General features: G+C 34.1%; 1 protein-coding gene and 1 long non-coding RNA gene across 8 annotated transcripts in view; one reads left to right on the forward strand and one right to left on the reverse strand.

Annotated features, from left to right (window-relative positions):
- Window positions 1–15561, reverse strand: part of LOC141457004 (uncharacterized) — a 275187-nt gene that overhangs the window by 192708 nt on the left and 66918 nt on the right. The window lies entirely within an intron of this gene.
- LOC141457007 (uncharacterized) overlaps window positions 1–15561 on the forward strand; it is an 81996-nt gene that overhangs the window by 24984 nt on the left and 41451 nt on the right. For all 5 annotated transcript variants that reach the window (XR_012460158.1, XR_012460154.1, XR_012460156.1 and 2 more), the window contains exon 3: window positions 5946–6101. This is a non-coding gene — a long non-coding RNA (uncharacterized lncRNA). The remainder of the gene's footprint in view (window positions 1–5945; window positions 6102–15561) is intronic.

Genomic DNA, 15561 nt, shown 5'->3' on the forward strand with positions numbered 1-15561 from the left:
TGCTTTTTACCAGAACCAGAAAAACCTTTTTTATTTCGCCAAAACTCTTTTTGAACAATCCAAACTGCGGTTAGAAAAAAGAAACTAGAAACCACGAACATGACATGCAGAAGAAAAACTACGAAGGTCGTTTGAAAAGTCCGTGCAAAGTCAGAGAGATAGCACCACTGGCGCGTATCGAGGTTATGTTTAGTTAGTAGCATCTCTTGGAAGAACACTCACCAAGTTTCAGCCAGATCGGTCTATTTCTTTGTGTTTGGCATTCGTTTGAATCGAGGAAGTCGAGTGATTTGACACGAAAAAGAATTTCGTGTGTTGATTAAACACTACTTTATGAAAGGCAAAACGCCTCAGGAGACTAAAGAGAAGCTTGATAAACATTATGGTGACTCTGCACCGTCGATTAGAACAGTTTATAAGTGGTTTCAAAATTTTCGGAGTGGCCATATGGGCACAAGTGACGCTGAACGTTCTGGACGCCCTGTTGAGGTTACTACTCCAGAAATCATTGATAAAATCCATGATATGGTGATGGATGACAGAAGAGTGAAGGTGCGTGAGATTGCTAGTGCTGTGGGCATCTCGAATGAACGGGTACATAATATTTTGCATCAACATTTGGACATGACAAAGCTATCCGCAAGATGGGTGCCGCGATTGCTCACGCTTGACCAAAAACGAAATCGTGTGAAGTGTTGCAAGGACGGTTTGCAGCTGTTCCAGAAGAATCCGCAGGACTTTAAGCGTCGTTTCGTCACTGTGGATTAAACATGGATACATCACTACACTCCTGAGACCAAAGAACAATCTAAACAATGGGTTACCAAAGGGGGAATCTGCGCCAAAAAAGGCGAAGACCGTTCCTTCGGCCGGAAAGATTATGGCGACTGTCTTTTGGGATTCGCAAGGAATAATCCTCATCGACTATCTGGAAAAGGGTAAAACTATTACAGGTGCATATTATTCATCGTTATTGGACCGTTTGAAAACCGAGCTGCAAGAAAAACGCCCACGATTGGCCCACAAAAAAGTCCTTTTCCATCACGACAACGCACCAGCTCACACCTCAGCAGTTGTGGTCGCAAAATTAATGGAAATAGGGTTCCAACTCGTTTCACATCCCCCCTATTCTCCAGACTTGGCTCCCTCGGACTACTATTTGTTCCCCAATATGAAGAAATGGCTGGCGGGAAAAATTTTTTATTCAAACGAGGAGGTGATTGCAGAAACGAATGGCTATTTTTCAGACTTGGACAAATCCTATTATTCGGAAGGGATCAACAAACTAGAGCAGCGTTGGACGAAGTGTATAAGCCTAAAAGGAGACTATGTTGAAAATTAAAAAAGGTTTACCCCAAAAAATTAAGTAGTTTTTATTTTTGCACGGACTTTTCAAACGACCCTCTTATACTCGTATTTATCTAAACAGCCAACCGAAATATTTTTTTAAGATAATTACAAAATAAATGGTTAGAAATGTTGGTGATTTTATGCAAAATATTCTACCATGACCTTCACCCTTGTACTCATGCAAGTATGCGCAGTCATGAAACAGAAATAACAATAAAGAATTAAACGTCATTTCTCTAAGTATAGAAGTAGAAGTAGTTTTTGCCTGGACGGCTTTCAAAATCCCATGTATGTAATCTTTATTTTCATGTCAAATACAATTTTAGCAAAATTGCTTCTTTACCTGGATTAATGTAAAGTGTTCCTTTTGATTTAAATTCAACTCTGGGTTTTTAACCTCTATCGTAAAGAATCGATACAATAACTTTGAGAGGTCATACAGTAAATGTTACTGAACAATTTAGGATTTTCAAATAGGTATTTAGACTATATTAGATTTGTTATGGGTCCTATTTTGCAACGCCAATAGAGCCTGAAACTATTTATTGTGTTGCCGTCCTCTTTTCTTAGCTAGATCTAGGCTTTTTCCATCTTGAAGGAGATCCTAATGTTGTGGAGATGTATTTTGTGCCTTTCAAAAAATTGGTGAGCTGGTGTACCATATGGTTTGACCTGCAGATGTTAGTTAGATAGCCTTGCACTCCGGTTAAATGGGTCCTAAATTACTACTTAATACAAAAGCTCCGAAACCCCTAAGATGTCGGCAAAATTTCTAACGAAATACTTTTCCTACGTTAGAGATGCATATCGACCGTCTAAAAGGGCTCCATGATCATAATAATTGAACGAATGGGTAAGATGGTCGCTTTGTACCAAAAGCGATTTTTGTTGATTAAAAGCTTTAGAAAACAATCAAATTAGGCGTAAATTTGTCTAGAATTGTAATAATTGCAAGAAATAAAATTTGTAGAAACTTTTTACTATCTTTTGTTCCTTTTTTACTAAAAAATTTGAGAAATTGATATCTTGGATAGAGCAATAAGCTCTATAGTTATCTATAGTTATTTAACTTCCAACGTAATAGTCCTCAGCGCTGGGGGTAAAAACAATTTTAAGAGAACTGGCTGGATTGAGATAAATGTTTAATACGGGTGTACGGTAAACGCCTCTTAGGTAGAGGCGAGAGATTGGATTGGTGTTTAGAGATCAATACAGGGCTCTTATAGAGATTCTGTTATCCTTTATTAAGCCACTGAATGTAATTGGTCTTCCAATTATTTCTATGCTGTAATAAAAATGTTGCAAATAAAATTCATGCTCTAATATTTGAGATTTTCTTTTTTGAGATTGAGCTCTTGTTCTAAAATACAAGAGCGGACATTATCCTTTAGTTCAGAAGCTGAGTTATTTCTGATGATTTCATTTTGTTTGGCCTGGGGAATTTTCTAAAAAACTTCGCTTCATACTATTCATTTTACTTAGGGATTTTTTACTCTATTAATCTCATAAAAATAAGCGTACAAATATTCTTTAAAAAATTAATGGTTTCAAAATTTGAGGAACCGAACAATTTCATTTAAAAAACATTAAGTTAGGAACATTAACTAACAGCGTATTCTGAGTGGGTGTGATGTTCCACTGAATTTTCTTCTAAACTGTAATTATTTAACTATAAAACTAACTATAAAATTCGAAGGGAAATTCCATCAATGTTATTTTTACAAATGTTTTAAGGTATATAATAAAAAGATGTGAAATAAAATCTTGAAAAAAAAAATAAAAATATTTAAAATAGTAAATCTGAATAGAATGGTATATAAATATACCTAAAAGATAGAGGTTAAAGTTTAGTGGTGCTGCCGGCCAATGACAGCTGAAAATCAGCCAAAACTTGCTGTTATATTTATATAATTAGATTTGTAGAATTAGGACAGTTTTTATTGGACACACTGTAATATCCCCGTGTGTTTTTCTTTATTTCCGTACGGATTTGGTTCTACGTTTTGGCTACTCTAATTATGGAGTGTTTAAATGGTACAGATTACTATGATAACTAGCGATAATGTATTTTAATAATTACTTGATTTTCTAAAAATGATCTTCAAATTAGAAACTACGATACAGATTTCCTTTAAAACCCAGACTTTAAAAATGTCCGGGGAGGAAATTTGCCTTTGTAAGATTTTCCCATCTAGATTGCATTTGTTGTCACAAATCAATCGAATCGTTAAGGCTAACGTTTCATTCAGAGATGGTTAACGATCTGCACCTCAAAGTGCATCTTATGCCAATAAAGACCAAATTTAATTGAAACAATTTTACAGTTATTTAAAACTTTTTATAGCTACGTTATATTTTTTATTATTTTTTCTTCCTTTTACTAGTGATACGATAATATACTGCAATCAAGTTAAATTCCCTATTCTTTTTTTCGATATTATAATTTATTAAAAAATAATTGCAGTATCACTCTGCTGCATTTTATACAGGCTTTGTGATCAAGTAAATTTTCAAATTTTGGGTTTTCGTAAGAAATTTCTGTTCTTAGTTCTCCTTAGTGTGGTTCTTACCAATTGGTCTGGGACTGTTTGTGAGTTTTTATCAGTCCAATTCAAAAACTGAAAGTTGCAAGAAGTTCAAATTCAATATTTCGAATCCGTAGCAAGCTTTTAGTTAAAAAAAATTCTATCACTTTATTGAATCTAATTTTTTCAGATTTTTTTAAAAAGTTAATTTCGCTTGAATTCAGGATTCTACATGGCCATCTTTTAGAAAAACCCCATAAAAGTTTCGCACAACATCGAAAACTAGATCCAACGAGGCGAATTCTATTAAACTCTTTAAACAAACTTTGGTTTCAACATTTTTTAACGATTAGTTGAGTGTTATATTTAACAATAGTTAACAATTTCAAGTGGCGGAGAGTTAGCCAGCAACGAAGTGGTGCCATATATTCTAAAAATCCAAAGAAATAAGCAAATCTCTTCAATTAGAAGCTCTCAAACTAAAGCATGAATGGTCATCACTAAGGAACGGATTTTTATGTATTTAAAAAGGCCAAATATTTAATTAAAATATGCATTTATTTTCGACAATTATGTGGAAAATATGTGATTTTCTTAAAATATTTTCTGGAATATTTAAGTAAAATGGACATTTTTTTTTATGAAAATAGAATTTGGGGGGGGGCAAGTTATAATTATTTATACAAGAAAAGAACATTTTTACAATTTATAATAATTTATTAGGAACAAAATAATTTGTTTTTACAAGTTATAATGATTTATACAACAAAGAACATTTTTACTATTTATAAAAAGATGTGTTAAATTTTCAATTTTGAAAACTTCATTCTTCGAAATTGTTTGCAACCACATGAAATTTCAAATGTTGGAACGTAAAGTGACGACGATCTGGGCGTAAGATGGACTTGTAACGACTAAAAGATCGTTCAACATCTACAGATGTTATATCGTAGGTGCCTTGCTGAAAGAAGTTATCTCGTTGGTTGTAAAGGGTACACGATGTTCTGAGGTGACTTCTGTTCCACTAATAATATCAGAAATCTGGCAGATGGTCTTCCACCCTTTGTTCTTGCTCAGTACTTCTACCAGTTTTGATCTGATCAGATCTCCCTTACTCCCAGGTATTCCTTCCACCTTTTCGATGACTTTTTTAACGTTGGACACGTTTTCTGTCAGTCGAACATTTTGGGACTCAAGTTGGGTCACTTTGAAAAAGTTCTGCTGGAAACTCGCGAAGATATTTAGCAACCATTTGTTTGTTTGAGGCCGATGTTCGTGGCATTTCACCCAAAAAAGAATACACTAAGTGACCGAACGAAATGAATTGGACACTTCAACGAACGAGCTGAAAGAACATACAACGTCAGACAACTTCAAAGAACTAACAAGTGCCCGTCACTGTTTAACAGCATGTAAATTACAATAACCATTGTACCCACTGTGATTCACAGCCCTACAGTCTGTGGTTCACAGTTCCTGTCAACCACCTCCCAATTATGAAAATATGCCCAAAATGAAAAATATGAAAAAATATGTACATATTTTGATTAAATATGTAGAAATATTTATTTATTTTAATCAAATATGTATAAATATGCGATAACATCCAAATATGTGGAAATATGTGAAATAAAAGTAGACTCAAACGGCTTAAAAAGTGTCAGTATGAATACTTCTAGTTGAAAAACGTCTGTAAATTGCCTAGAAAAAAATATGTAAATACATACGAATCCGTTCCCTAGCTCATCACGTTTTCAATTGTAAATTCTCCAATAAACAAACTCATTAACGGCAAAAAATCTATTTAAAAAAAAAAAGCCATCTCGCTTTCAAAATCATTATTCTGTTAACTTCCTCAGAGTGAATAGATTAGAGAAAGCAAGATCACTGTAAACCGAAAGTGACTTTTAAGGTCCTTTTGTTATGAAATTGGTCACATAATGGGAAATCAATAATCTTTTTATTAAAATTTCGCTAAAAATGATTTTGAACATTATATTAATGAGAGAGTTAATATTCATTAAAAAATCAGTTAATTTTCACTTCGTTTATTTTTTTTTTTTTTTGCAGCGAGTTCGAGAACTAAAATGACGGCTTTCCAAGCTCCTACAGAAGACATTCTTCATTCTATTTTGGTCTTTTCTTCACGAACATGGCAGGAAAGTGTGCTCTAAAAAAAAAGTGAAAGGCAAACTCCTACACAAATTTCTATCATCAAAATACAAGGTACCCTCATAAACTTAATAAACATTCCAGAGTGAGATCAAAGCAAATAAAACAAACTAAAATTCGTTTCCAGCGTGGAACTCTCTCGTATTTGATCAGTTTAAACAAAAAAATATATTCTCAACCGATTAAATTACCTAGAATCATAAAAATTACCGTCACTTTATAATTATTAGACTAATTTTTCTTGAAGATAATCGAAGTTAGCCAAAAATGATAAGACACAGAAATGTTAAAAGAGGTCATCATTAAAAGAACCGGTGAAAGTTTTTATTTATAACAGTAGGTTGGTACACAACAAAGGAGAAGGTTATAAAACTTACACTAAAATAATAATATTCTACTTCCACTTTTCTAACCTGTTAGCTACACCTGTTCCTTTATAAGTGCATTATCAAAAGAAAAATGCATTCAATAAGAGCAATTAATCATCACAACCTACTTTCCCATTATCTAGCCGCAGATTTGACTAATAAGACACCCAAATAAGGACGGTAAACCCTTTCAACACCTAGTGAAGGTAATTCCTCATTCTTCACCTCTTTCACCTAATTAAATTTAATTCATGATTAATTGGATAGTTAATATTGTGATTTGCACCTATTTATCTCATTCAAACAATGCTAATGCATATCTTGGGATGCAACCAATCTCTTTACTGGGGCTTAACCTTCCGTCTGGCGTAATTAAAAAGAATTATTTTCACTCTGAACTGAAGCAAAAAACTGTTACAGCTACACCCTTAGTGAAGGTGCAATTAATCTAATTAAATGAAGAAAGATTTCCAGGATGCTGGGTATGGGAGGAGGTTTACACAGTAATCCCATGGATTAGAAAGGATAAATTAAATCCTAATAGTTGCCAGTTTTCTGACTTTTTTTTTTAATTTTAACAAACCACAATCTTCATTTTAAATATTTCAACTTCCTAATGACGCTGAATAAAATTTTCTGTTTTTAAAATTAATTGAGGGGGCCTAAATTTCTTGTTGGTTAATTCCCTTGTTTGTTAGTCAGTAGAAATCATAAATTATAGAGCAAACAAACTCATCCTTCTATTAATAAATAAATTCCTAAATGTCACTATACGTTAAATGGTTTACTAATTTTGAATTGGATAAAAGGAATTCTGATATACAGCCATTCCTATACATTAGAGCTAATTGGAACTAATCCACAACAGTTATTGGGAGCAAAAAGCGAATAGGATAATTAATTCACAAGATAATTTCATCGAAATTGCTGAAATACGATTTTAATTTAAGAGTCTGCACCAAATGTAGTTTAAAAATTTAAGTAATTTAGCATTCCAGGCTTACCTTGCAACACTAGCTGTACATAGCGCTACAATTTTAGCTATTTTAAGTTCACAAAGGGCATATTTAATTTTTTTTAAAAAATCTAAATATTCGGTGCGCAAAAATTAATAGCAAAGTTTTCTGTTAACACTCTCGAGATAGCTCCTAGTCTCGGATGAACAATCAGCCCATCTTTGATTAAAGGGATTTGATCCTTTGTACGGTCGTTAATTAGTTAGTTTTCAATTGCTAATTTACAAAACCAGTTAAATTACCAATTTAGGTAAATAGAACCTTTTTTCTTACAAAAAGCAAATTTACGAAATATTTAACTAACGTAATGTATTCAAATTTTATTGCTTTTAAAGTAATGCTCATTATGTAAGGGCGGACTTTACGTCTAAATATCGATTAGGCTACATACTTTACTATAAAACAGGGGTGTCAAACTCAATTTAAACAAGAGCCAATTGGTGATACAGACAAGATTCACGCGGGACACATCACATTTACAGAACTTGTTAAATTTTTATTCTAAAGTGAAGATTCTAGAATATGTATAGGATAATTGAAACACTATATAATTGTATTTATAAAACGAAAATTATTCTTTTTTACCCGCAACTTGCTAGCGACCTCCTCGTACAAGTTTTGCTGTACCTGGATTCAAAGACTGAGAACGTAAGAATATATTTTGGGAATTCCTACTTCTTTTTGTCTTTAAAAACCGAATCATTCCGGAATTCCATTTAGAGTGGCAGACATATAGCTTCGAAATGTCGCCAGAACTGTGTCAGGGTGTTTATATACGCCCGCGGGCCTCCAGGTAAGGCATTGGGCCACGAGTATACTCGTCTTCTCAGTAGCTAAAGGGTTAACGAGGGAGGGAATTGCGTGTATGATAGTTCCTTGATATCCCCTAAGCGATATTTTCTTCATAAGAATTTTTCCTATTTTCATTTTTATTTCAGAACAAAGTGGGCTACAACAAATTTCCTCGGTGGTCCACGGGCCGCCAGTATGACACCTTTGCTATAAAAGTTCTCATATTAACCACATTATTAAATAAAATCCTAGGCCAAGACCGGGTATCGAACCCATTTTACCCACAATATGTCTCAGCTCTGTGGTCGGCGCCTCTAACCGCAAGGCTAGAGCGTGGCGGCATCTTTTATTGCTTTTTACGACGTTGAAAATATTGAAGATGACCAAGTGCCAATATGAGTTCGTTTCTGACCAAAATAAACGTATCAAGTTGCCCTTACTTTACTAAAAATGAGAATAACAAAACCTATTACAAACACATGTTTGCTATAATCTCGCTTTCAACTTATATCGCTTCTTTAAATTCTCAATAAGTTTCAAAACTTATTTAATGCTTAGCAACATTGTACAGTTGGTAAAAGCGTAGATTACATTGAAATGAACCTCTTTTTGTTTTTTCTTTTTTTGGCATTGGCTTTCGCCATACAGCGAGCATCGTCTAGGTGCTTATCACTAGAATATCACTCACTCTCCATTCTTACTTATAAATACATTCGCTTCACACATTCATCCCTCTACTATATACAACTATTTACATAAACTACAACTAATGGATGGATCAGTACTCTGTGCTCCTGCCATCCTTATAGCTTAACCGAAATTAAAATCACGTAATCCTTCTCTAAGCATTCTCTTCCATTCATTCTAATCGGCTATAACTTTTAAATACATTCAAATTTCATTGCTAGCTCTGCTATAGACTTAAGCACATATATGTTGGTGGAGAATATTATGTCTTCGTAGCGAAATGGTGCTTCTAAATACCTGTATATGTCGTCAAACATTCGTTTCCTTTCTACCACATAACGTGGACATATCATTATTATATGTTTGAAATCCTCTTCCTCATTGCAATCTACGCAAAGAGGAGAGGACCTTTTGTTGATCCTGTGAAGATACGATCCACACACCGCGTGTGAAATGAACCTAGAAGGAAGTTTAAAAACAAATTTTTATGGAAAAGTATTGCAAATAAGTTGCACATCTGCTCATGTGTAATTGTAAATACGACGTTCCCAGCAATTTTCGATCAAATTTCAAAAGAGAGGAAAGGAAATCTAAGCTAATCTCAAATTACTGGTGAGAGATTTTTGTTTGTCTAAAAACATTCAAATACCAAGATAGCAGCCAATCCAAAAGCATAATATCAACTTCCGGTGATTTATTATTTTTGAGATATTTCATTTAAAAACTATTTTTTCTAAACACTTCCTTTATGAATGCAGAAATCCTCAAAACGGACCTCTCCGAATGAAATAAAAGCAAAATTTGACTCGATTGCAATGCTATCTTCTATCTAGAGAGCATTTTTTTTAAAAAATGGAGCACATTTTTATGCATTAGTCACCAGTTTTTCGCCGGAAATTTGACTAAACAATTTTTCCTAAGTTGTTGAAATAACCTTTTTAGAGGAAGTCTATTTCAAAATCAACCCAAAAAGAGGAGAATGAGGAAATAGATGGTTACTGTCACTGACCTGCATTGAATCAGAGAGAAGTCAAGAAATAGTCATTTAATGATACCAGTCTTGCGCAATATTGGCATAATTATCGAGCAATTAGACTGGACCGTAAGGCCAGTTAATTCTTCTTTGCTCTTTCTTGGCACCAGCCATTTTTATTTGCGTAAATACTGTTACTTTTTTATTCTTATTAAATTACCAACCCACTTTCTCAGTTTTTTCCTCATTTATTAATTTTAATTTTGACTAATTTATTAATAATTATTAATTAATAATTAATAATTAATTAATTAAGTATAAAATGAACATATCATTTATTAAAAAATGTAATTTTTCTTAATATTCACCAGACGTCTTTCAGAGTTTTATTTTTTTTTTAATTTTTTGTTATTTCTACACTTTTACAAGATTTACAAGTTTAGGTAAGACTTTTCTGTAGTGTATTTTCAAGTGGGAAAAAGTGAGTTTTATGAACAGAATAATTTTAACTGAAAATGAAATTCATTTTATTCTATAAAACTATGGCAGATCAGTTACCTAGACAACCACGGTTTAAGGGAACTGTCACTAATAAATGGGTTGTTACGACAATAAGCAGGCTGAGAGCGAACTACGCTGTGTGTGGATCGTACCTACACAGGATCAACAAAAGGTCCTCTCCTCTTTGCGTACGTTACAATGAGGAGGAGGATTTCAAACATATAATAATGATATGTCCACGTTATGTAGTAGATAGGAAACGAACGTTTGACGACATAGATTGCACATTTAGATGCACATTTCGCTACGAAGACATAATATTCTCCACCAACATCTATGTGCTTAAGTCTATAGCAGAGCTAGCAATGAAATATGAATGTATTTAAAAGTTATAGCCGATTAGAATGAATGTAAGAAAATGATTAGAGAAGGATTACGGTGATTTTAATTTCGGTTAAGCTATAAGGATGGCAGGAATATAGTGTACTGATCCATCCATTAGTTGTAAGGTTTATGTAAATAGTTGTGTATAGTAGAGGGATGAATGTGTGAAGCGAATGTATTTATTATAAGTAAGAATGGAGAGTGAGTGATATTCTAGTGATAAGCACCTAGACGATGCTCGCTGTATGACGAAAGCCAATGCAAAAAAATATTCATTTATGTATTGGTATGTTCGCGGCAGATTTTTTAAATTTATTATAAGCGCAACACTATTTGAGGCCATTTGTAGTTTGAACCCTAAAGAAACTATTAGACAAACGCTCCAAACTCACTTTACAAAAACATACGACAATTCTACAACACTTAGAATTATTCATATTATTACTTTATAATACACAGTGCGCTGTTTTAGAAATGGACACCTTTCAGCTTCAAATATACGTCAGAGAGACCGAAATAGCGTTGATTGGACACCACTTAACGGTATCCCTGAGGTACTTAAATTTGAGCAACACTTTCAAGGCTATATCCTCTAGGCTTTTTCGATGTGTTCGCATGTACTCATTTTTTTCCCTCCTTCTGCTATTGCTAGGCCTAGGCAATTTCTATTGTTTATTTGACTGTAAAAAATGTACAGAACATTTAGTTAATGTAATTTAGCATTAAGAGTATCCGGTTGCTGTCGTTATTTCCAGTTATATGCAAACGTTTTTCTTGATCGCAGCCGTGTAATTACCAAAATGAGAATCAGAGCATAAAATGTCAGTCTAGAATTTTTTTTTAAAAAATATAGGTACTTTGGTCCAATCAATAAATTAAAGAAAATTACCAATTCTAATTCCTTAAAAACTATTCATTTGAAAATCTTAGCAATTCGAATTGCAAGGTCTTTAAGCAAAATGATAAATATATAAAAAAGAAGCAATTTGATGAAGTATTATTTCTACAAAGTATTAGTTTAATTATTAATGTAATAAATAAAGTAAATATGGTGCAAACTTTCTGTAAAAAATATGTAATAAATGCTCTTACTGCAATTTACGTCAAGAAATTTCGCTAAAACTGTTTCGTACGAATAAATCGATTTAGTAAAATGACTACGCTGAACTATTAGGTTTTTGTTTTGTTTACGTAGGAATTTATGTAATTAAATTACAAGATATCAGCTGATATCAGCTCCTACATCACACTTAATTCGTACTATCCACCTCTCTCCTGGAACCATTTTAAGAAGCATTTTCCTGCTAATACGAGGGTCGTTTGAAAAGTCCGAGCAAAAATAAAAACTACTTAATATTTTGGGGTAAACCTTTTTTATTTTTCAACATAGTCTCCTTTTAGGCTTATACACTTCGTCCAACGCTGCTCTAGTTTGTTGATCCCTTCCGAATAATAGGATTTGTCCAAGTCTGAAAAATAGCCATTCGTTTCTGCAAACACCTCCTCGTTTGAATAAAATCTTTTTCCCGCCAGCCATTTCTTCATATTGGGGAACAAATAGTAGTCCAAGGGAGCCAAGTCTGGAGAATAGGGGAGGATGTGAAACGAGTTGGAACCCTATTTCCATTAATTTTGCGACCACAACTGCTGAGGTGTGAGCTGGTGCGTTGTCGTGATGGAAAAGGACTTTTTTGTGGGCCAATCGTGGGCGTTTTTCTTGCAGCTCGGTTTTCAAACGGTCCAATAACGATAATATGCACCTGTAATAGTTTTACCCTTTTCCAGATAGTCGATGAGGATTATTCCTTGCGAATCCCAAAAGACAGTCGCCATAATCTTTCCGGCCGAAGGAACGGTCTTCGCCTTTTTTGGCGCAGATTCCCCCTTGGTAACCCATTGTTTAGATTGTTCTTTGGTCTCAGGAGTGTAGTGATGTATCCATGTTTCATCCACAGTGACGAAACGATGCTTAAAGTCCTGCGGATTCTTCTGGAACAGCTGCAAACCGTCCTTGCAACACTTCACACGATTTCGTTTTTGGTCAAGCGTGAGCAATCGCGGCACCCATCTTGCGGATAGCTTTGTCATGTCCAAATGTTGATGCAAAATATTATGTACCCGTTCATTCGAGATGCCCACAGCACTAGCAATCTCACGCACCTTCACTCTTCTGTCATCCATCACCATATCATGGATTTTATCAATGGTTTCTGGAGTAGTAACCTCAACAGGGCGTCCAGAACGTTCAGCGTCACTTGTGCCCATATGGCCACTCCGAAAATTTTGAAACCACTTATAAACTGTTCTAATCGAAGGTGCAGAGTCACCATAATGTTTATCAAGCTTCTCTTTAGTCTCCTGAGGCGTTTTGCCATTCATAAAGTAGTGTTTAATCAACACACGAAATTCTTTTTCGTCCATTTTTTGAAAATCACTCGACTTCCTCGATTCAAACGAATGCCAAACACAAAGAAATAGACCGATCTGGCTGAAACTTGGTGTGTGTTCTTCCAAGAGATGCTACTAACTAAACATAACCTCGATACGCGCCAGTGGTGCTATCTCTCTGACTTTGCACGTACTTTTCAAACGACCCTCGTATGTTTCAAATAAAAGTTTTAGATCTAGTTCTATTTGGAGTGCCTTGAACGTTCAAAATTTAAGGAAAATCTATGGAACCGTTTTCTGAAAACAAAGCGCAAAAATTGACTAATCGATTCAATAAAGTGCACTTTAATCCAGAACTCCGCACGATCCCTTTACTTCAAGTACCCACAGTAAGAAATAGTAAAAAATGTGAACCACTTAATAAGAACGCCATTACGTTAATTTTTATATTGAAAATATTTAATTTTTTGTAGTAATATGCAAAAAAAGTAATAATGAGGTCAATAGTCACATTAAGTCTTTAATAATGATGTAATGCTCAATTAATTGAATTTCAATGTTTTCATTTGCATTTAAACAACGTTTACATCACGCAGTGGGCTTTTAATCGATACATAATTTTATTCAGTCACGGAGAATCGAGAATTGTATTTCTTTTTTTTATTCACCACTTAATGCACAATCACAATTATAGTTTAGCTGGAATATATTGATTAAAGGACAAAAGGTATCCATTTTTGTCCTTTAACTAACCCTTATACTTAACTTTTTAAGCTGTACGTGTTTTTGTTAACCAGTTAAGCGTGTTTGACGTGTATACACGTCAAACCAAATATCTATTACGGTGCGTTCGACGTGTACTTCTTGTGAAAAATATAAAATTGCCATTAACTATAAAAACTCGAAAGTTTAGTAAAATACAATAAGAATATTATTTGTTTGATAAGGGATGTTTCCCTTATCTTACAAATAGAACTGCCAAGTATTTTATACGGAGGGGGTTGGAGGGAGCCAGCCAAATGATAAGTGGTTGGTACATGTTTGGTCTCCGCATTAGAGATTGGGGAATTACCACACAAATAGAAGCTCTCAACCCTTGTGCAATGCCGTTTTTACCTTAGATAGAGATTCAGACCTCAGTACCAGCATGATTTCATTTTGCACAGAATTCAAAGCTCTTTTCTTCCTTGTAAAAGCTCTTGCATCCCTAGTTAACTAGCCAATGCATAACGTGAAGCAGTGCAAGATTTTGAATGAGCACAGAATGCTCTGTATAATCTCAAGCCCCAGAAATTGTAGAAAAAGTCGCTTGTAGTGACTATTATGACGTTGTAAACTTTTGGTTGTTTTACCCTGCGTTGGACGTGTATACACGTCATTGTTTGATTTTAATTCCGCACACTGTGGGTTTTTTTTTTTTTAACTAAATTCCACGCTCAACTGGTTAAGGAGATAGATAAAAAGAGGAAAAAATTGTCAAATTGGGGTGTTTTTCAACGTTACGCTTTTTCGTACACTTATTGACGATCAACTCTTATACAACTGTTCAGTTTTAATTAGCCCACACGAGTTAGTTTCATCACAGATCCGTAACGTTTCTACTGCAAATAAACAAAATTCCATTTAAAATAGGTTATAAATAAATAAAAAATAAATAATTACACCAGGTTAAAGAAATAATTTTTTTTTTAACTATGTTCACTTATAAATAACGATCAATTAAATACTTGAAAAAATAAAACCTAAAGAAAGGTCATTAAATGACGTTTAGATCAATGTCTCTGGGTTTGTGTGAAGGTAAGTTAGGTTAGGAACGATATAAGGCCATGGCCAAGTACATTAAAGTTACTGCGGACTTAGAGGATCTAACATTAAAATACATTCTAATATCTTTAGCATAACTGGTTTATTTATTTCAATTCTTTAACTTAATCTCTATGGATAAATAGAGTCTAATAGAGTCTAAGATGATACCACTGATTTAATTGTCGGTAACTGTATCGATTGTTCAAAACGATAAATTGACGATGAAACAAACGATGTAAATGGAAGAGGAATACAGAGCTTAAAAGGATACCCACACTGCTGATTAAACTCCAGAGGATCTCCTGCAATATTCGTTAAAGGGTTCTTTCTTGAGCATTGGAAGGACACAATGGGAGTCACCAGGGTAAAAAGTAATTAAAACGGAGATATTAGTATTACTTTTCACTTTCAGTAGCTTTGCTAAAGAGTTTTGCTGTTTGGACAAGCCTTGGATACGCAAGATTAGCAGGAGATCCAGTCCTGAGTGTCAGAACTTTCAGCCAGTTGTGGTAACATACTTAGGCCAAAAGTTCCCATTTCGCCAATACTAGTTTATGGTATTCGGGAGAGGATTCAGGGAACAGCGTGGAAGATTTAGA

This window comes from Rhodnius prolixus, unplaced genomic scaffold (genome assembly GCF_049639745.1).
Source record: "Rhodnius prolixus isolate KJV_2025 unplaced genomic scaffold, Rpr scaffold_10, whole genome shotgun sequence".
NCBI classification, from domain to species: Eukaryota; Metazoa; Arthropoda; class Insecta; order Hemiptera; family Reduviidae; genus Rhodnius; species Rhodnius prolixus.